The sequence below is a fragment of the Trachurus japonicus genome, chromosome 12, assembly GCF_045865225.1.
Source record: "Trachurus japonicus isolate A0001 chromosome 12, Traja_1.0".
NCBI classification, from domain to species: domain Eukaryota; kingdom Metazoa; phylum Chordata; class Actinopteri; order Carangiformes; family Carangidae; genus Trachurus; species Trachurus japonicus.
In genome coordinates this window covers 9080498-9104482 of record NC_140918.1, presented here as the reverse complement: position 1 = coordinate 9104482, position 23985 = coordinate 9080498, and the positions used below count along the sequence as shown (strand labels likewise).

General features: G+C 41.7%; 1 long non-coding RNA gene across 1 annotated transcript in view; it reads left to right on the top strand.

Moving 5' to 3' along the window:
• Nucleotides 1–22397, top strand: part of LOC146977081 (uncharacterized) — a 47604-nt gene extending 25207 nt beyond the window's left edge. Inside the window, exons 2-3 of the long non-coding RNA XR_015037197.1 lie at nt 18163–18232; nt 22118–22397. This is a non-coding gene — a long non-coding RNA (uncharacterized LOC146977081). The remainder of the gene's footprint in view (nt 1–18162; nt 18233–22117) is intronic.
• The last annotated feature ends 1588 nt before the right edge of the window (nt 22398–23985 follow it).

The following is a 23985-nucleotide window of genomic DNA, read 5'->3' as shown; positions in this document are numbered from 1 at the left end:
TTTTTGGTCCCCATGTCAGACTAAATGATCATAGTGGTATAAATTCTTGCCGTGTCTTGGTCGGGAGACTGGCAACACTACAAGTATCACCCCAACCAATCATTGTTCACGACCAATCACAACCCTGCGCGAGTTCATAGGCCATCGGGGAGGCGAACAACAAACTGTCAATCATGGATACTGTAGCGCTGTGTGTGATAGCGGCCTTTTGCTCAGACACGAAAAATAAAAGAGGAAAAAATTATCGTGGAGCCTTTCCTGGGTCTGGTGAAGAAGACAGTATGACTGTTCTTCACAGAGAACGTGGGCGATATTAACGGATGTGTTCACCACAAAACCATTCACTTATATTGCGCACATGAAGCACATATTCACTGTGTGTAAACAATGCTTCAGGGCGCCCTGTCATCCTATTGGTCAACGTCAAGGTTTACGTCGTAGGAGATGTCAGACTAGGCAAAGAAATTCATAAAATTTTAACATGCTAGACTTTCCGTCGGGGTGTCATACAGCGTCGCAGACGTAAAATTGCTGGTCGTCAGTTATGTCACACTACACATCCGTTTGTCGTTCCCGACGCTGGAAATGTGTCGGCCACGACGAAATCGTTTCAAAATCGGCCTGAAATTGTCTAGTCTGAACCCGGCTTTAGTTGTCTCGTACAGATGTCAAGAAAAATCCCAATTTCAACAGCTATGCAGCCACTTCGTGAAACGCTTCATTTTGGCTGTTACCCTCCCCTGCTCTCCTCTGATTGGCCTGCTCAGTGGAGGCCCACGTGTGCTTATTTACCTTGCATTGTTAAATACATGGTCGGCTTTACAAACATGGCCAGCTCTAGGAGTTGTGTCAGTACGTATTGGACCCCGAGTCTGACCTACGGTTCTTCATCTTCTTTGGGGAAGGAAAACAGTTGCGATTTTCCATATAGATGGGCGTGGGCATGTTTTGGGCAGATACCTTGCAGTTTCCTGATTGGACGGTAAAACCTGACATCAGGTTTTGCTCAAATCTCATGGAGGTTTCTAGAAACCATGTGAAATCTCATTGGTGGATTATAGCAGGACCCCTATAGCTTATGTTGTGCAACTTTGCAGGGGTTCAGCATGGACATATGACATTATGACATAATAATGATGTTCTAAAATATGCAACAGCATAATATGTCTCCTTTAACATGAAAATAAAAGATGAAAAAATAGTGATTGGTCAACGTGTTGCACACGCCATTCGTCAGCTTAAAAACCAGTTTGCAGTCAGCCTCTGTTTGAATCTTTTATAAAGTGGTGTAAGGCGTTTGTTCAAGCCTGACACTGTATTCCAGTGTGTGACAACAATAGTAAAGTGATAGTAGCGAGTCTCTCCTGTTTCCCTGTGGGACCCATTAGGAGCGACGGCATTAAGCTCTCAGGTAGACACAACAAAGCGTCAACATAAAACCAAAATAAAAAATAACAGGAATTAGATTAAATCTGCACAATATTCTTCCCGCCCTACTTGTTTTGACAAAGTGTCTTATTGCCACACATCCTCCCTTAACACTCGTCTAACACTGAAATGCAGCTGAAGCGTAATATTTACAATGACAGATACTTAAGTCAGTTACTATTGGAGTAAGAGATTAGCAGGAAGTTTTATGAGCAGCTGAAGTTGGTGTTTCATTTGTGTGTCTGTGTGTGTGTGTGTGTGTATCTGTCGAACAGATGCTGTTGCCTTCGTCTGCTTCACGTGTCCTGTGGGAGTCCTTCATGTTTATTTCATCAGCTCTTGTATTGCAGAAGTATCAGCTCACCCGTTTCTAAGGCCGCTGTGGAAAGGTCGTGCTCTGACTTTGCTGTGTGTTGTTTCCTGGAGCGAACAGTGGATTTATTATATATGAGTGCATACGGACACCATCTAGTCATATACACCGTGTCAGTGCAGTGTGAAATATTTCCTCTTTGCACAAGTTTTAGATTACATACTCACAATTATCTGTGTCCACTTGTGTTCAAAGTGAAAAGAATCTTTTAACGTGGTAGCAACTTATCTTCCTTAGAAAAATAAGACCTCTGCATGGCTCGATGTGGCTGCTGCACCGACCTTTTAAATACCGCGCTCCCACACCTATTTCTATTGTAAGTGCAGAGGGTGTACATTCAGAGTCAATAGGAATATGCACGGCTGAGTGTGAGATATTATTTTTGGCAGCGGCGGTGGAAAAAGGAAAAACGCCCGCGGTGCTTCTTCTTTGACGAGCGGACTTTTGCTGAATGGTGAGATGCTTTTCTATACGGTCATTCAAGCTGTGAATCAGGTGGATCTGGGCGAGAAAAGGCCTCTAAACAAAAACACAAATGAAACCTACATTCCAGGCATAGCTGAATCATGTGAGCATGAGTCACCACACTGGGTGCGCACACATTAAAGGCCACAGTCAAAATCCCTGAACGCCGCTCTTCTAAGCATCTGAACGCCTTGCACCACTTGCAAACAAAAGGGAACCTCTGCACAGTGATCGGCCCTTAAGCTGCAGCGTTGAATGTGTATTTATTTTGGAATAAAGTACCGTCTCTGTGGGTTAAATTATTTTGATTTCTGTGATTGAAGTTGAACTTCATGCCAGAAAAAAATATAAACAACCACTGAGCTTATTTTTTGGACATAGAGCTTGAAGTAATGATTCACAGTAGACATTGTTTTTGGAAGTCTCTGATACTTTTTAAGATACTTGATCTGATATCGGCTCTGCCACGTAATTTATTAATAAAGTTTAAAGTTTTATACCTGCATAAAATAATCAGGATTTCTGGAAATCAGTTCTTCACTGCAGATGGATGTGCAGCCACGGGGAAACCACTATCTAAGAGCGTCAAAGAAAAAGAATAGATTTTTGGAAGCAGTTAGCACAATTAGATAAGCACTAAAGAGATTCATGTGGCATTCATGTATTTGTTCAGGATTTCCATAGTGTTTAATACAAGGATTATAGTAATCATATCACTTGGGACTTGGGATGGGCTAATATAAATGTTTAGGCATAAGAATTAACATCAGGATGGAAATAATGGCTGTTCAGAGTGGCTAACAGCGTTATAACCCAGCTAGTTAACTTCTAGAAATGACCTTAAAAACTCTCAGCACAGCTGTTGAATCAAATTACACTTCAGCCAAGAGTCGCTGTTACTGCAGAGAAATAGCCACAACTTAAATGTCTTTTTTCAATGGTGTTAAGCAAGTACACAGATAAATCAAATCTAAACACAGATTTTTTTATTTATTTTTTGCTCAACTGAATTCTATCCTGAGTCACTCTTCATGATAACACGGTCAAATTTTCATTATCCATTTTCACTCATCCATGAAGTACTTTTCTGCAGCCTGCTTTGCCAAGTCTCAGATGTCACAGTGTCCTTGAACACACCAACCAACAGGGATAATGTTTTTTCTTTTTTATTAATTATTTCTTTACTTTTGAAGGCGTGTGACTAAGGACACCAAAATGTCGACTTTGGTGATGAAATGTCCAGGTACGGTTCATAATTAGTTATATCTCATGTTATAATTAAAATTCTGAGAACAAAGAGAGGATTTCCACTTCGTTCTTTGGTCCTCCAGATCATTTAGATTTCATAAAACGATGCACCACTTGTAGAAGTTCATGTAGCGTCTTGCCCGCTCTCTATACTGTACTGTATGTCTGCCACGAGACTCTCCCGCTTCAGCCTGGATTTACTTCAATTACACCTCATGCTTCTTTGCGCATCTGCTCTGTCTGTGTTTACCCAGACGGAGCTGAAGAGTATACGGTGTACGGTCAACCATCTGGAGACATCTGCTCCATTTCCAGGCCCACAACACAATCGGGTCAGCACTAGGGAAACGCCACTCCAGACCTGCTGGGGCCCTCGGATCAGCAGATCAAGCTCCATACTCTCCTGCACCTGAGGGACAGACAGACAAGGGGGAATTTAGAGGAACTCAGACGACTCTAATTATGGGTTTTATCTGTGTGAGGAATGTGGATGAACTAACCATTAAGTATGTTGCTACGTAGTTTTGGTGACCAGAAAAAGGCACCGGGGTGAGAGGGAGAATTAAGGAGAGGGAAGAGACATGGAGACAGGAAATGAAGGAGGGGCGGCGCTTGACAAAGATGAATGTGGGAAACCTCCATTTACCTCCTGTCTCTTGCACATCCACTTCAATACAGCACTGGAGACTGGAGAGGAAAGCTATACAAACTGATAAAGAATAACGCCACATTTAAAGCATTTATTTCCAGTATGATATCACTATCCCATTTTGGATACAATTATCCCCATCTGCAGGTGGTGGCTCTTGCTGCTGGCTTCTCTCTGAGCCGTACGACTATATATTTGATGTTTCCTTCGAGCTAGAAGACGACAGCAGAAGAAGTTTGTTCAGGGACTAAAAAAAGACTATAAGCATCTGACTTCAGTCACCTTCGTAAGTCCCTGAACGCTGAAGAAAAAAGCTGTGAGTCTCCCTGACATCTGCACAGTGTGTACGATCAGTGTAAGAATAGCCACTCACAAGTGAGATGTTTTGCAGTGCAAAGCTTTTGCTGTTGGGAATCAATCATCGATCTTAATACAACAAACCAGATGTATGTGAGAGTTATGTGTAGCTGTGTCATCTGACCTCTAACGTAGTAGCCTTAGTTTTGAGCATAAGTTAATACTTAAAGGGATAGTTCAACATTTTGGCAAATTGGCCCATTGCCATAATCGCTATAGCCATAGCAGTAGGTTTGTTACTTTTACTTGTCGGTGCAAGCTATTTTTAGAACGGCAGAGCAGAGCCGCGAGCTGCTCACAGCTATGCTATGGAGGCTCATGGGATTTCTTGGTTTCCCTCATCAAACTCACGTGGACAAGTTGTGACCTGCACATTCACCACGCTATGAGATAATAACAGAACGTTACCAGACAAAGTTGTTTTGGACATAGGGATTATGGCAATGGGCCAATTTGCCAAAATGTTGAACTATTCCTTTAAGGTGAGTTAAAGCAGACATATCTATAAAGTTTTCATTTGTCTGCATCTTTGTCCTGCAGGTCATGTTTAGTCTCTGTATTAACCAGAGCCTATAAAAAATACAGCATTAGGCACAAAATACCACATAAGCCGTGTTTCCACTGCAGGAGTTCCTGGTAAAGGGAGGGGGTAGGAACTTCTACAGGAACCGTCCTCTCACTCGGCCCTCTCACTGGCCGTGTTTCCACTGCAGAGTCGGACCCCGCGGCGACGTCATAAGTTTCACGGCATTGTTTTGCGGCGTGATGGATCCCCAGTGTGTCGAGGTGCGCTGATATTTTCATTTCGCCGCGATGACTCAAACCCCCTCTGAATCTCCTCGGTGCTGTAGACTGCAATCAATGTCTGCACCTCACCGTCGGTCCATTTGTGTACATCTTCCTGCTGTTTACAGCGGTGTCTGCTAGGCTAATGCTCCCCTTCTGCTCCCCTTTTTAAAAATGCCCGTTGTTTTGGTGGTTTCTGGTAGCATCAGAGCCTGCTCTAGCTTTAGCCAATCAGTGCCGGGTTAACCTCGAGCCCCACCCAGGAGCTTTTCAGGGCCGAACGGAGTACCTACCCTGGAGTAGGTACTCCGTTGGCCCCCGTAAAAGTTCCTGTAAATGGCCCTGTGGGGGAGGTTCCTGCAGTGGAAACACGCACCAACGGGGCTGGCCCCGTAAAATTACCCCAAAGCTCCTGCAGTGGAAACACGGCTATAGATGACATGACAGTTTCACTCGCTTGAAGAACCACAAACTAAACGCACCTTGTAATGTTCCTGTGAACTTTAGTTCTTCATGTCTTACACACTCTGCAGTTACTAAGCAACGTAATCATTCATTTCACTATTAAGTCCATCCTCTGTTTTGGTCTCCACCAGCTGCAACATGTTTTGTTGTTAGGTGGCGTCTAATAGTTGAGGTAATTATGATGTAAGTGTGGTTTTGTTGCATTCAGTTCACTTCAATTCACTTCAGTTGCAATGAATTGTGTGATGTTAGGAGGAGGTTGGGGCGAATGGATGGGTCAGTTAAACAGGAATGTGACACGGAAGAACCGTGTTTGATTCCCATGTGAGAGTTTAGCTTAGTTAAAGCAGTTTGCTGTTTTTGTAATCCACAATCGTTCAACAAAATTAATAATTACCAAGTTGAATATAAAATTGTTATTACTACAGTATAACCCAATTTTCCCTAACCCTTATTATAGTAACTGCGACAAAAGTAGTTAATGGACAGTGGACAGACAGTCCAAAAGCGTCATGATGAAAACCTGTGAGAGTGAACAAAATTAAAACTACTGTAAAGGCTTAAACTGGAGCCATATCTCTCTAGGGTTCATCACCTCCCTTACTTTGTCATCACTGGAGAGGAAATAAATGGAAATAAATTCTTTGGACCAACTGTTGGCTTCTGACTGTCACAGCAGCATCAAATACTGGCTTTGCTGAGCTTTTGTATCTCCTTATGTGTTTCACCAAGAAGCAGCAGCTGCAGACATGAAAAGCGTAAAAACCTGTAGCATCTTTTCTGACATGTTTTTTTTTTTTTTTTTGCCTGTGTCGGTCTTTGTATAACTCACAACATAACCTCCATTGTAAAGCTCAGCTTGTTTACTGATAGTAAGATGTTCAGAGAACATTAATGTGTGTCCTTTTCCGCTCCATTAGTATTCAGCCAACACCTCGCTCTGGGAAGACCAAAGTGAAGGGATTATGTTTGAGCTTGTTAGATTGAATCAGACTTAACAGGTTATGTTTTTGCTATATGTCTTTGAAGACACAAAGCATCTCCAAAGATTCCCCTCTGCAGATATGGCAAGTTTTTTTTTTTCTCCACCTTTTTAAAGTTTCAATAACCTTTCATATCTTATCTCCTTCAAAGACCTGTGTGTGTTTTTATTTCTCCCCTAATAACTCACCCTCTGTTCGCTGACCTCACTCTACATTTCACATTTCACACGCTTTTCAAAAGCCGTTCACTTCCCACCTACTGTACCGTACTTCCCAGCCAAATGGACTTCCCATCAATAAGAAAGTATTTTTTGTTGGATTCCTCCTCTCTCTCTCTCTCTCTGCGGGTCTGTGGGTGTATGAATCTCTAGTAGTGGTGGTTTATAAGGCTGTTCTCCTCTCCTAAATGATATGAGGGCTGCCTTCTACAGGAGAGGCAGATAAGAGCTTAATGCATTACCCTGCAGAGCAGCGTCCAGCACCGGCCTCATAAATCACATGGTGGTTGTACTTGAGTGTTGTTGACTGGTGGTGGTGGAAGTGGTGGAGGTGGAGGTTTGGTGTGATCACAACACATTCATATGCCTGATGATATATCACAAGCACATATGACGCTGTTTGTTGATGTTCAATTGATTTTTTTCTTTTCACCACAGCTTTCTTCATATTGCCGTGATTTGTTTTACCTCTGCAACACACACTGACACACACACACACACACATACTGTCTGGGAGCAGCTGAGGAATTAAAACAAAACAAAAGAAACAAAAAAAACCTCTATATTAATGACCACGACTGAAGTTGCACCATCCATCATCACAGATTCCCACTGAGAAAAACATTTGTGTGGCAACAGAATCCATAAGAGACAGATGCAAACATTGTGGACAGGGCTGAGAGCGCGGTCTGAATGGTGATGAGCTGACGGACGCTGAGGGACAAGCGTCACTTCTCTGCCTATGCCGAACAATTTGTAAAGCCAGCTTGAGCTGTTTGGGAAAAATCCATGGAGTTGCTGCTGATGCAGGGTTGTCGAGTAAAAAGGGGAAAAAAAAGCTGAACCACAATAGGTGCATTTTGACCAAAAAAGTACCAGGAACTATTTACTATTCAGGCTGATGGCGTCAAAAGCTGCTTCATTGTTATTTTTGGCTCAGACCTTTTCATCGTGGGTCGCCGGTTCCAATTGCCATTGTTTATCATCTCCCACATAAATGCTGAGCAAGGCCTGGCTGCACCTTGTTGTCGCTCCATCTGTCGCACACTTCTTCTTCTGGGACTAGATGAAAAGAAGAAAACAGTCTTGAATCAAAACTAAACAGTTGGCTTGCAGCTGCAGGCTTTTTTTTTTTTAACGTGGTGGGTGAAATAAAATGCACCTCTCAAAGTTTCAGAACTTTTTTGGAGGTATGGCAATGACTTCAGAGCAAAATTTAGAGCCCGTCCATAGGGATTTAAGTGAATCTGCATCCATTTTTTATTGTTTCGAAGTTTCATCCAGATGGAAGTGGTGTTTTTTTGTTTGTTTGTTTTTTTGAGTGGGAAAATCTCAAAACGCTGCTGTGTTTCTGTGGTGATCAGTGTTGGGCACGATCCTTTAAAAAAAAAAAGTTATACAGTAGTTACTAGTTTGTTTGCCAAAAAAGTAACTGAGTTAATAACTGAATTACTACATTATAAAGGTAACTAATTACCAAGAAAAGTAACTATTGCGTCAGACGTGTACAGAGGAATACTGAGTGGTTCCAGATAAACAGATTTTTTCTGACTAGTTGATGGACTGAAAAACAATGTGCATATAACGTATACTTTAACGGGTGTATTATTTTGTGACGAGACTTCTTAAGTCATGTAACAGCGAGTAATGACAGATTTTATTGTCAAGAACGGTAACGGCGTTAAAACAGGGGAAATTGTTTCTTTTTTTATTACTCGTTAACTGAAAAAAGTAGCACCGTTAGTTACACCGTAATTCTATAACGCAGTTATTTCCATCAATGCACTTAAATCCTCGAAAGTTTATCAGATCAGTGTATTTCTGCTATTTACTTAGCCATTATTGCAATTCTGGATGTTTTCCCAGAAACCTTGCTTTCTTGAGTGTTTGTGTCTGATCCACGTCCACGTATGAACATATGGATCTGTTACTCAATCTGGATTTCTTGGTTTGTACTCCATGTCTCACCATCACAGCCATACGATCCTAATATGTTGCTCACAATGTCGTACTTATTAAACCCCGACGCAACTTTTGAAGAATGATTTAAAGCTGCGGTCTGTTATAACGCAAGAGTAAACATAAATGTATATAGCACATAGTAAATTATGGTTGCAGGGTTGTGAACCCACACTGAGGTGAAGGATCAGCTCGGTTGATGGATCTGCTCTCGCTCCGGCTTTGTCTACTCAGCTGTTTGCAGTGAGTAACTCCTCCCAGGGACTATTTGAACTTCTTCCCATCTGGGAAAACACTTAAGATCATTCAGACAACAAACATTTATTACTCACAGTGCACACAACTATACAGACTTCATATGTTTTTGTGAGGGGCGTATAGTCTGGTTTGTAACAATTACTTTGGATGTGGTTCACAATATGAAGAAGTTTCTCTTGTATAACACCGTAGTTACATATTCTTCTACCATCATTGCTGTGTTGTCTTTTCTAATTAATGTATCATTACTTTTTTGGCCCTCTTTACCTACTCTCCCTGATTGTTTTGGGCCTGTGTAATGCAATGTCTGGTGAAATCCGACCCACATTTGCTGTAATTAACCTTTATAACCCGGAGTACCTTTCTGATTTCTGGATAACAAAACCCCACTGTCGCAGCTCAAGTATGTGGCTTAATTGTATAAATGTGAAACATACTGTTGTGATAGAGGAGAAAAGAGCGACTCAATCTACTTTCCAAATCTCTTTGGTTTATACTCTAGTGGTTTCTTTGTAGTAGAAGCCAAGGAGACGTGGACATGCCCTCCTACACCCGTCCTGTCCCATAAGAGTCAGCGACCCTGCTCCACTGAGTCAGACGTCATTGTTCATGATTGTTTAGGTTCTGTCATCTCTGTCGAACCACCCAGCGCTGGAGTCCAGTATGACTGCATAGCCTCACCACTTCATCATGCTGGATTAAGTCAAGTGTCTCCACCCTGGCTGGATGCCAGAGGGAGGTCAGCCTGGGCGGCATGCCTACGAAAACACGACACAGTCTCTCCTCCTCCTCTCCCTGGTTACTCTAAGGGACGAGCACTACAGAACGAGGAGTGTTTAACTAGCTGTGCTGAGTTCTCAGTGATAAGTATCTCTGAAAAGAGGCCCCCGCTCAATTCAAGTAGGATCGTCTAACCGCTTCCATGTAACCGAGCGAGTGCCTGTGTAGGTTCGTATGTTTGTGCAAGTGTATGAGTCTGTGACATACCAGAGTCTGACCACATTGTTGTAACCCTGTCAGTCTGGGTTAAATCCATCTGCAATCCCTATCGCCAGCTCCACCCTGTCTTTTTAAGGAGTGAGCTCACCTTCCAGACGTCTCATTGTTCTCGCAGCCCCATGACTCTCGGTCTCGGTCTCAGTCCACGGCCGGTACACATTCACTCAAGTTTATAGCATACCTGAGATAATCTATTTATTTTATCCGTTTTGCTAAGAGTTCAGCACCAAAATCCGTTTCTCAAAGTCTCTTCGTCTTCTTTTATTTATATTTATGGTAACACTTTATAAAAAGTAACCACTATTAAGCATGAGTTAAGCAGTAATAAATACTGAATTCTTCATTCATAACGCATGAATACTCATTACATTGTAGTTTATAAATATAGTTAGTGCTTATCAATGATGAGTAAAACATTTTTAACTGTGTTTATAAACTACATACTACGGTAATCAGTATTAATGTGTTGTAAATGATTAATTCAGTATTTAAAGTTTTTTAGTAAGTATGCTAACCAGCTAGTCTTTTCATTTTCCGATACCGAGTCACTGTAGCGTGCAGACATATCGCTTCTCAGATGGCATATAATAACCTCATAAACGCAAACATGGCTGAAGCTCTTGGCGAGACTGCTAAGTAAGCAACAGGTAATACTAGCATTGTCTATGTAGCAGTTGCAAAATGTACAAACAGCTCCTGTAAGCTTATAATAGGTATAAGTAGGTACAACCCAGTAAATAAACACATTGTAAATAAGTGCTTAGTCATTTTTCTTTCTGTCGGCGTGTAAAGATTTATGAGTGTTCACCCGAGAGGTGTCTATGAAAACAGAAAGACACGTTTTCTTTTGTTGCTGGTTGGTGGCGTTATGTCATATATAAGTAGATTTAATGCCTTCCTGTTATTTCTTGCTTTAGGTGACAATAAGAATAAAATATGTACGTTTATTGTTCACCAGCAGCAACTGACTCGCACTTAATCTCCAGGCATCGTGACATTGTTCAAGATTGAGGTGCATCAGATGTCTGATTGTCATCTGCCATTACCTGGTTTCCTGCTTTAATTGTGTTTTTTCATGCCACTGCCCCTTTAATGCCAACTAGTGCATGAGGAGGAGTTTCCTTTGTCCAACAATCGTTCCATTCAAACCTGAGAGCACAATGTAAACACAGCTTGCAATCTGCAACCAAAGATCAGTGTTTCTACTGTGGGGGGAAACACGATGAGCACACAGTTACCTGGAAGCCTTGTGATAAGGTGTGTGTGTGTAGGTGTGTGTGTGTATGTGTGAGAAACTGTTCTTATCTGTCCATATTTCCATTACAGGCAGGTGAAGCACCTTCAGCTTGTTTGCGGAGAAAGTCAACTTTAAACAAGGAAGTGTTGGGTGTTAATGTGTGAAACAAAGAAGACAAACTCGCGTAATCTGTTGCAGACAAAAGAGTCAACACTGGAAAACACACATGTAAGGACACTCCCAACTGCCCCACACACATGCATACAGTATACACACACAAAGAGCAATGTCTATTATCTTCTGACTGCATCCATTAAGTGGTTTAAGCTCCGCACACTTGTCACGCAGTCAATTTCTAATGAATTCTCCGTGTGAGAAATGGAGGCAATAAAGGGGAGGTAGATGAGAAGAGGACTCTGCTGTGTGCAGTCTGAGTCATAATGAAAGCAGGGGTATGTATAATGTATATTCCCCTGGCCATGGCCAAAGTCCCCACTGTGTATCATTTTTATGGCATGATCCTTCTTGGATGCCACGGCCCCGGCCAGAGGAGAATTCAACTCGGCAACAACGCCCAGCCGAGCTGAGGGATTACATAGGTTCACTTTCTCTCTTTCTCACCTCACATTTCCTTCCTTCTTATTTCTCACCATCCCTCCTCTCTCACCTTGTCATCTCTCTCTCTCTCCCTACTCTCTCTCTCTCTCTGTCCCTGTCTCGCTCTGTCTCTGCTTTGATTCAGATCATGTAATCCATTCATCCATTTCCGCTGCGCTCTCCCAGGGCTTGAACCGAAAAGGGCAGACGGTGTGGTGAGAATGCACAAACATAGTTTTCATTAGCCCGAGCCACATGCAGTCTGAAGTATAACCTTGACGTTCAGACAATAATTTGGGATATATTCATCCACAGATTTGGATTTTGACCCCTCAGACTGACGGGAGCGCAAATTGATTGTTTGCTAACCTTCACCGTTCCCAAATGGATATTTTTTTCAGTAATTTTTTCAAACAAATTGGTCTATTATTTCGGACCAAAATAGGCTACACAGAGGCAGGTTTCTCATTTCAAGGCAGTCGTTTCATTTTGTCTGCTTTTTAGCAGGAAGTACCTAATTAAGCCATGAAAACACTGTGTGGGTCTCTCATTTTGAAACGAGAGGTGCCTGAGAGAGCTCTTACAAATGAACTTGATGGCCAATTTAAGAGCTGACGAGCTAACAAAACCTTGCTTAGATTTTTATCTTCCAGACCTGAAACACAGAGGTCGATCGGTGTGATTAGCAAATGAAATGCACAGAAATATATTGTAGCATCAACTTGGCTACAGGATAACTGTTTGTTAGTCTATAGTTTGGTATACAGACAGTAGCCAGAAAATACTACAGCTGTCAGTCAACACAGCTGCAATCATCCCAGATGTGGAAGTATATGGGCGAAGGACTCGTGGGTGTTAGACCATATATCCAATAATGTCTAAAACAATAGAAATACATATACTCTCCTAGTGCAAAAGGAACAATGCAATACTCGTGCAAATAGGCATAAAACATAATTTAACAACGAGGTATATTATTGTATTTTGCACATTGTTAGTGTTTATGTTGACCTCCTACAGAAGGTGTTTCCTCAGACTTTTACTTTAGTGTTTTTGGTTTTGGAAAGTCAAATGAAAGAGACACCATCCTCCAAACTCTCTCTATCAGTCTGATAGGGCTCTGTGCATCAACATGTGGGGAAAACCAAAGACCATGTAAGCCCATGATTGGTTAAAGCAGGTATCTACGGTCTACAGGGCATCAGTCAACAAGATTAAGGAGTTCTGCTGGCTCCTGTTTAATCTGCAGCCGTTTCATCATATAGAATTACACCACTACTTCAAACAATGTGATTTAAAGTGATTTGTCCAATGAAACTAATTTCCAGTGGGATTTTCTCCTTTTGTTTGACATTGGAATGAACATTTCCTGTCCCACTCGCTCATTATCTGTCCTTTGTCATCTTCCCTTCCTGACAGTCTTCTCTAAAGATATCTTCTATCAACTGTTTGAATCAAGCACACACCGACAGCAGCAGTCATGTATCCGTGCTCGGTTTATGAATCACGTGTGTATGTCTGTGTTTTTTTTTTAAATCTCTATCTTGGCTCCATTCACAATCTGAGAATGTGTTAACACAGAGATAACACCTCCTATATGAGCCTTGAGCTCTTGTCTGTCAGCTTCTGACTGATAATGTCTTTGTGAAACATGACCCATAGTGATTTTTTTAACTGAAATTGGGCAGCTCATATCTCATAATAGGTGTTACATTCACAGTGATGTATAAAGCCTCTTCAAATTTTAGGTGAAAAATATGTCTGGCATAAGTTTAGACAAGATTAAAGTCCCCCCCCCAAAAAAAAAAAAATCATTATCTAAATGAACGTGTAAGAGATGATACACAGGAGTGTATGAAGATGTATAATAAAATGTTGATCATCCTTTAAACGTCGTCTAGAGAGGAGTCTGAACCTAAACCCATGTGATTTTCTGTCAGGAGGATGTGGTTGATATATGAAGTGCCACCGGTAGGCTTCGGCCCCTCCAATCAATTTCCTAAAGCCCCGAGCACAGCGGAGGGCCCCTAAATCACCACGCCGCCCCTGTCCGCCAACAACAGAGTGGAGACAGCAGCAACGTTCAATCACTGTGTCTTCCTGTACGTATAGGACACCGGGAAAATAAAGGCAAGTCGTTATTACACATGCGTCGCGTTTAAAACATCGACTCTTTCAAACTTCATGAGCTTGTTGCAGCGGCGGCAGGAAACATAATGAGGGGAGAGGGGAGAGGGGAGACCCCCCCCACCCCCCCTCAGTTTACTGTAGGGGTTCAGACTGCTCTCATTATGTCAAGCTATACAGCTGCGGTGCTGCTGTTACAGTCACTCTAGGGCCAAACGCTAGAAAAAGAGCTGATCCACCGCCTTGGAAGCCAGATGAAGCTGGTAGGTTGATCAAACAGCGAGAAGCATCTGGACTCCTTGTCCCTGAGAGCGGTTTCACTCTGAGTGGGAGGCTTTTAAACATTTAAACCAATCAAAAAACGGGGCCTCTATATAACACAGCCACAGCGTGACTCTTAACATAGACACTTTACAACTTTAACTTCTCTAAAGCGCTACATTCATGCGAGCCTATAGCACAAGAGCAATATTTTCCATGGCCTGATTGTATTTAGATTTTCTCTGTGCAGTGTCAGTGGCCTCGTAATCTACCATTTATCTTTCAGCAACGACAAAAGAAGAAAAAAAAACTTAATAAAAATCCAGGCGGCTGGAAGAATATGTGAAAACTTCTTTGGAAAATATGACAGACAGAATTAAGACCACGCTGGCTGCCGGCGAAGCACAGTTTCTGATCTTTTCATGAGAACAATGAGTCTGAGCTTGAGGTTGTTTTTTTCCTACTGGCTTATGAAATGTACTCATTATTTACATGTGTTTACATCTCAAAGCCCTTTTCCTACAAATCATATGTAAATGTTACAAATTTGTTTTTGCCAAATGCGTTTTGTGTTTACCACACACTGTTAAGCATTAGTGAATACTTGATTTGTGAACCATTATTCCTACACTCTTACTAATTGGATGGGAATTAGCAATCATGATAACTGCTATTTATACTGATGCCTCTCATTCTCTGTCCTTTTCAAATAAACAAATAGATAAACAAATTGGTATATAAATTATAAACAGTTATACATTTTTAACCCTTGATTCATAAGCTCATCTATAATAAACCATGTATTAACACACTCACTGACCATTAATACATGTCTAAATCATTGTATGTGTGAGTGAAGTATAAATGACTTAACTAAATACTTAATTATTCATGTACACTTTATAAATGATTGTATGAACCACTGACATCTCCTAAAGAACAAGTCTGTAATTATCTCAGATATTCTTATTATGAAGCATTATATTGAATAGTTGATGATTAATAGGGTAAAAACATGTCGGGGGAGAGAGAAAAACAACAAAAAATGATTTGGCAAAACTTTAATGAAACCAACAGAATATATTAAAAAAAAAAGATAAAATGGATAAATGAACAAATAAACAACATAAGGTGCAATCAATAAGCATTAGTGCAACATAATGCACATAAAGAAATGTTATATAAAATATTATTCAGCATCATTTTACTATAGTGAACTTGTGGCTGAGATGAACCTAAACCTGCAAGTGTCTCTTAACGTAACCATGACAACATTAATCAACCTTTAGTTGCTATGAGTCAATGTTATTCCTAGAGTGGATATTGTGTGGGAAAACAAATTAAATATGTCAGTGAATGTTTTGCAGATACATCCAGCTCTGTGACTGAACAGATGTTTTTATTAAACATGTTCCAGACGTTTTGACAGAAAGATATTTTCTGTTAACAAAATAATAAGCAGAGATGCTTCACAAATTTTGCCACTTTTTTTTATTCCTTGTCCCTTCTTTTTTTCCAACCTTGTAAACCTGCCTCACTTCCAGTACACTGGGATACTCGGTGCTGTTTCTGCTGACGTTCACTGACATTCAGAAACAACTTGCTTTTTGTGCATGAAAGTGAAAAAACTGCGTCAGAGCTGAAGGTCGGACACATGTGATCGACATGTGAGGCAGCAGCTACTCACAGGACCACTGGGGGGGAAAAAAGAAAAATCAAACAACACATAAGTAAAACTTCCAAGTCTGTGAGACTCAATGAAGCCAAGTGTACAAGTGCTTGTTTGTGTTGGGGGGGCTGGGGGGAGTTTTTGTCTTAAATGATGAATTAGCAATGCTTAATTAGACTGCGCTATCTCGCATGGGCCTCGTGAAATGAGAGTAAACACAAAGTTAAAACTTAATGGGGTGTCAAGAAGCAAGAAATCTCTTCCTCCCTCTTTCAAACAACAAAGACACACTAAAAACAAAAACATTCACACTCCTCGCAGGGTCATGCTTCTGTAATTTCCTAATAATGAGTGGGCGTCAGAATCACAAGTGCTTTATTAATCCAGAGAGGGAACTTGTTTTCTTACATAGCTCCATTCAAAATAAACAACGATAATACTAAAGAAAAAAGAAAAACATAACCTCCCATATTCAAAAATTCAGATATACTCTACACATATATTCATAATTAATACTTATAACATGAATTATGCACAGGTTGAATCATGGCAGTGTCATAATTAGGTTACTGCACATAAGGGTAGTGCAGAGTAAAACATTAAACTTTAACATACACTGTTGCCCATTAAGTTTGAATAAAATATATTTTTTTTAATGACTGTGACAATGTGATTTAATCTTGATAGATAAAATAAAATGTGTATCTTATCAGAACTGGTAACTGGGACTCAGTATGTAATCACTGCATCTCGTCAAAGGTGATTACTGATGTGTATAAGTGGAAATAAAAAGAGTCTGGAAACAAAATTATTCCAACTTTATGGGCGACAGTGTATAATTAGTTGTTTTTGTGACTAGGACCCACAATATGATATTATTACCATTACTCATGACACAATATTATTGCAATTTTAAACATTTTGTGATATTCTGTTGCTTTGGTATCCTTTTGCGATACATCACCTTTTTGCAACTGCAATGTAAAGATAAAGTTTGTCTGTTTATCTTAGATCACTTTTATTTATGCAATCAAGCAGAAAGACTGATCAACACAATTATTATTGTAAGTAGTATTCTAGTACTAATACTAAAACCTTTAATTCATATCTGCAGTTACTGTAAAGGGATAGTTCAAGATTTTGGCAAATTGGCCCATTGCCATAATCCCTATAGTTTTAGGAGTAGGTTCGTTACCTTTAATTGTCGGTGCAAGCTGTTTTCAGAACAGCGGAGCGGAGCCGCGAGCTGCTCAGAGCTAAGCTACGGAGGCTGATGGGATTTCTTGGTTTCCCTCATCAAATACACAATCCAACAACTCCAAAACGCTCTCATGGACCTCTAAAACAACTCTGTCTGGTAACGTTCTGTTATTATCTTATAGTGTGGTGAATGTGCAGGTCACAACTTGTCCACCAGAGCGTTTTGGAGTTGTTGGATTGTGTATTTGATGAGTTGGATGAGGGAAACCAAGAAATCCCATTAGCCTCCGTAGCGTAGGTCTGAGCAGCTTGCGGCTCTGCTCCGCCGTTCTAAAAATAGCTTGCACTGACAATTAAAGGTATCGAACCTACTCCTATAGGGATTATGGCAATGGGCCAATTTGCCAAAATCTTGAACTATCCCTTTAACATAATGAAAGGTCAATACTTGCCGTCTGTCGTTCGTTACAATATTGCCCTAACCATCTTGACAGTTTAACTTAGGATGCTTTGGTTGTGGTTGTTGTTGAGTTTCAGTTTTCCAGACCAAATAATCATTCATGCGACTGTAATCACTCTCATGTTCCTGTTTATCCTGATGAGGACACAACAACTCAAAACGAAGAACAAAATACCTGCAGTGCTTTTTATGAGGAAGCCAAAAGTGGAGTTTTACTTTAGTACAAAAAGCTCCTGATGTTTTCAGACGCTCCTGCTGTCTGTGCTGCTGCTGCTGCTGCTGCCTCGGCTCGGCTGCTGACAGTCAAAACGTAAAAGGAAAGGCTGAGAGACTCACTGATGAAAAGAGATCGATCAGTTCCACAAAGACTGATCCCGGTTCTGCATCTAATGGAAACATTTTTTTCTCTTTTATATTGCAGAGAAGGCCGTCAGTGATCTCCACACCGTCGAGTCTGTGGGAGCCGATGTTGACATCTACGGTGATTGCGGAGGTATGTGTTTCTTTTTGCAGGAAATATCGTAATGGTCTCATTTGCAGCGATGCGGACTGTATTTACCGAGGCAGCAGCGAGTCTCAGCCAGACGCTCTGATGTGTTTTGAAGTAAAAAAGGAGCCTCGGACTCGAAACCTGCATTAACAGAGAGACAGCTCCCAGTTTAGACTTTTCATGAGATGAAAATCAGATTTTTTTTGTTTGGCTTTTGTTTCTCTTAGGCCTCTTGTTGTACTTTGACAGTTTTGGCCGCGGTCCTGTTGATCCTGATAACATTTTACTTGCCAACTTCTTTTTTTTTTTATGCAATCTGGGGAGAAGAAGTGGTCAGACGGGTCAAACTGTGTGTGGCCAAGGGAGGAGGAGGCTGGACAAGAAAATCATTGTCTCTGTTTGTTGTTTATTTGAGTCACATACTGGAGGAGGAGGAGGAGAAGGAGGAGGAGGAGGAGGAGGATGGAGGATGGAGCTCAGGGAAAAAGCTGCTGAAAATAAGGGACAATGTCAAACTCAAGAGCAACATCCAGCCAGAGATTTAATACGAGCCATAAGGGAACTTAATAGAAAGTCATTCCTTGCCGACCACAATCAGACTCTATTATCCATTCCTATGATTCATCAGTGGCCTATATGGCTGAAACGCACTGATTTCCCTGATTACGTTCGTCCAGTCACGTAGTTGTTTTGCTGACAGACAGACAGACAGACAGACAGACAGACAGACAGACAGACAGACAGACAGACAGTCGGGCGGTGGACACGGGCAGGAAGGAGGATTTCGAGCTCCAGCTGGGAGGATTTTCTCTTCTGCATGAAACATCGCAGCCAGACCAGAGCAGGAAACCAGCAGACTTTGTCTAATACTCACATTAAGGTTTTTGGAACAGGCTGTTTTTTCATGTCCTCTACACACACATCTCGTGTCCTCTGCCTTTCTCCCAGTGGCTCGTACTACATATACACACTCATCTGGAGTGAAGTGTGTGTGACCTCGTTCCCGGGGAGCTGCCCTGATTAGCATCTTTAAGCTTAAATTGGGAAATGAAAACATTTTGGAGGAGAAAAAAAAAACCTAAACAGTCATCATCAACACTTTCCAACCACACACATCCTGAGGGGAAAGAAGAAGAAGAAGAAGATGTGTGCTTATAAGAAGCCTCAGTCAGTTCTGGTATTGACACTCAACAGTGCTACAACACCAGCAGATCACAGGCTGGAGTGTGAAAGTGTGTGTGTGTGCGTGTGTGGAGGTAATGTGACAAAACGTTGTGATTTTACACTGTTGTACTGGAAATTTCCATGAAAATCTTAATGATTTCAGGGGGGGAAGCTCCACCACCACCACCACCACCAGCAGCAGCAGCACTCATGAGGAGAAGATGTGTGTGTACAGAGATAAAACGTGCGACTTTTACTCCCAGTGGCTCTTTTTCCTCATAAGTTCAAGAGAGGATCCCCACCGCCCGGCGCCCTCCCCTCCTCTTCCCTCATGTTTGAAACCTAAACTGGGCTAGCAGACGGGAGCTGCCCTGGGTCACAGCGGACCACATCGGGAGTTCACGCCTGTCAGAGCGAAATACGACCCTCATATCATCTGATACCGAGGGCTTTGCAGAGCCGTAGCCGGAGTAACACCCCACACAGAGCGCTGGCTGGAGAAGAGCAGAAGAGCAGATTTGTGTTGCATCGATCGTTAAACTACCTTTTAATGCGGAGGCAATGAAACAGAGCCCAAACTTCCCCCTGATCCTGATCCTGAACTGACAGCTTCTGGTTTTTCGCCGGTGTTGCTTCACGTGCTTGGTTTCATTAAAGTTTAATCCTATGTATTATTTGTTGTTTTTGTTCCCATTGTTTCCATTTACAAGCTGTGTAGCTTCTCCTGAGTGACAGATAAACCCTTACAGGTGAGAGGAAAGGTTTTCGATAAATTATTCATGATTTATCTGTGGGGAATTGATTACTTACTGCTCAAGTAAAAAAAAAAAAAGAAAACAAACAAAACAAAAATGCAAGAAAAACTTGTCTGACCCGAGACGGCCTGGATGAGTCTCTGCGTCTTTCTCTCTGACTCCCACATTAGTTTGATGAATAACACTGACACACACAAACATCAGGGGTTATCCATCAGCTTCGCACCGGCTCACAGATAGAAAGGAGGACATCAAATATTTACGCCCACGAGTCCTCCCCGCTCACAACACAACTCTGACACATAGGGCCAAGTGAATTATTGAAACTCCCCAGCAACTATACATTTAAAACCACTGACGCCGTCGCACACCCACAGGCAGGTTAGGTAATCAGAGCTACAGTACAGTGTAATGGGTGAAAGCAGGAGTCAGGAATACCTGTATATTTATACCGAAACAATAGAGGCTTCAGTTTTAGTAGTAATAATTATACTGTACTCACACGGTTACTGCTGAGACCTGAACACAGCAACATCACTGACATAAACTAGATGAAAAAATAAGTCTGTACATTGATATATTAGGGTCTTTTAAAGGGATACTTCACCCACAATCGATAATTCACCAATTTTCTACTCACCGTCATGCCAAGGAAGGGTTTGGAGAACTTTCTGAGTCATCAAAACGCTTTTGGACTTCCGGGGGGGGGGTCCGGCTGGAAACGCATTTTCATATAATGGCGGTGGCTAGAGTTCACTTTTGAATCGTCCAAAACACACACTATGAAACATCCAAATACCTCCATACTGCTCGTCCGTACTGACCCAAGTGTCCTGAAGCCGCCACATGAAGAAGTTGTTTGGACAAAATTAATTTGATCTCTGTTTTTAGCCTCGTTGTAGCAGTAGCTCCCAGTGGCTCTGTTGATGTTCATATAATGGCGATGGATTTGGCAGATTTGCTGCGAGATGTTCTTCCGTGTTTACATCATACATCCAATGGTTTACAACGACAAACGAACATCTTGAAGCAAATCTCGGGCATGCGCACAAACATCAACAGAGCCACTGAGAGCTACTGCTACAACAAGGATAAAAACAGAGGTCAAATACATTTTTTCCGAACAACTTTTTCATGTGGCGGCTTCAGGACACTTGGGTCAGTACGGACGAGCAGTATGGAGGTATCTGGATGTTTCATAGTGTGTGTTTTGGACCATTCAAAAGTGAGCTCTATCTGCCGCCATTATATGAAAAGGCGTTTTGATAACTCCGAAAGTTCTCCGAACCCTTCCTTGGCATGACGGTGAGTAGAAAATGATGAATGGTGAATTATTAATTTCGGGTGAAGTGGAAGAGGTTAAAAAAGCAAACAAACAAGCAAGTTAAAAATGTATGAGAAAAAAAAGTCTGATATTGTACATGTTATTAAGTCAAAGATTTGCAAGAAAAAACTCAAAATTTGTTTTCTCCCCTCAAGAAAACCTGATGTCGACGCCCACAGCCTCTGATTAGGTCTTGGATAATGTTACTGACCTTGTTGTCTTTGCCAGCAGCTGTTGTCCAGTTAAACTCTGCATTTACGACTGCAGCTCTTTGGTTAATTTATTTTGAGACACAAACTGCTTGGAAAGAAAAGCCTCGAGACACTTTATTTCATGGTAAAAAGCTGAATGTATGCACCTGAAATGTTTTCAGAAACTCCTCATTGCGCCATCAGCGTTCACAGAGCTACAGGAAGTGCAGAAGGTCAAAGCTCAACTAGAGAAGTTTATTACTTTGAAACTTGAGTGTCAGTCGTCCAGATGCACTGGAACTGAAAGCTGAGTTGAGTTGAATCCTTATGAGTGTGTCAAAACCAGCCTGGATAGATTTCACACAGCAGATTTAAGGAGGATCAACGGCCAAGAAATAAAACAAGTGCAAATCACAGCTCGCACCTTTACTGATACTCATCTACCTCCTTCCAGGGTTTTCTAAATTGCTAACGCGTCTCCAGCCTCCACCGTCGTGACGTCCATGTGTCGCCTCCAAATGGGCGCCCGGCGGGGGAGCTAACAAGTCGATGACAGTCGGCCGCCGCAGCAGCAGCAGCAGCAGCAGGTGACACGAGCAGCCGCCGAGCCGGAGGAGGGGAGAGGGTGTGTCACCGAGAGGAGAGCAGAGGTGAGAGAACAGCAGCGTCTCCACAAAACACTCAACCTCTTCCAATTAACAGGCAGCAGGTGTCACCGAAGGAGCCGGCGGAGTCGTACGGTACGACGAGAAGCTTCAGGATTAAAACTCCGTCACTTAGTTTGCACAACAACAGCAACACACAAGTCGACCCCTGTGAGAAATCAACACTGTCTGCGTCTGTGTGCATGATTACAGTGCATTTTCTCACATGTTAATTTTTATGAATGGGGCATATGGTAGTGGGGGTGTGGGAGCGGGTTAGAGCTGTTTCTTCAACTCAGACCAATCAGAAGTGTCATGGCAAAGAGTGAGTGTGTATGTGTGTGTGTGTGTGTGTGTGTGTGTGTGTGTGTGTGTGTGAGGGATTAATCAGGGGAGGCTGGGTGTGTTTGGGTGCCGTTAGAGGACGGCCCCCAGGCTCTTTCCCAAAACATATGTGAGTGATTATGACAGATGGGGCCCCGGACTGGGGGCTCGCAGGAGGCTGATGCAGGACTGTAATGTCAGGTTTTTTTAGATGGGGCTCGCTTCAAATGTGACTCTTAATGTTTTGTAACTGATGTATTGGTGTGACTAATTCAGCTCGGGGAGTCTGTTTTTCTGAAAGCGAGTCAGCTCTTACGAAATATTTCTCCATCCGCCGCCCCCAGACTATCCTTTTCTTCATGACTCAATGCTTCATGGTCTTATACATCTGGGCCTCGACGCCGAGAGAGAGAATGGGAGCAATGTTTTCACACTGATATTACTGCGGGCAGCCGTAATCCCACTTGAATACGGACTGTATTTTTAACCATCTCCTTGTTATCTACTCATTATTCACTCTCGCGTTTAATTGTCTAGAGCAAATGACGATGCAGAGTCTGTCTCACTGCGGCACTATATGATGTGAATATTATACGTCCCCTATCTGCTTCATTATATAGCCTTATCCACTCCATCTTAAATGAGATTATTTACCATAATTTCATTGAATCCTAATCAGATTTAACCCTTCATCTTGTGGAGCTGATCACATTTCGGCATCAAATGTCCTGCATGATGACATCTTTCTTTGTAAGGCTGTGTATTATTGTGGCATGTGGGTGTTTGTGAGCATGACCAATGCTACTTTTACATTATTCCCTTCTGGGGCTACACAAAAACATCATATTTGCATTATATAGGCAGATATTGTGATATGCAATTGGGTCTTGTACCAAACAAACATGTTGTATTGCATCTTATAAAAAAAATCATTTGTTGCCTAGAGCTTATCTCAAACAAAATCAGCTTCTGTCATTTGAATATTGCATTGCAATTTTGATCACATTGTGATTAATTGTTCAGCTCTATTCCTGTCTAACTTGTGACTAAACAATCCCAGCTCATGGTCCTCTTAGCTTTTCCTCCGGGGCTCAGTAGAAATACTTTAATATTTTCATTTAAACGGCTTAAACATCCACTTAGCAAGTTTTCTCAAAAAGAGTTTTGATAAACTTTTTTTTTTTTTGCAACATTATTGCTTACTATCCACCTGAGACAAATATGTCGTGACAAGACAGTTATATAGAAAAATATAGTTACACCTTAATCTTCTAAGTGCTATTCCAGCTCTGTAACTGTCTGTGACAACTCATTACTCTCATTTTGCTGCAATATTATTTGTTTTTCTTATCAC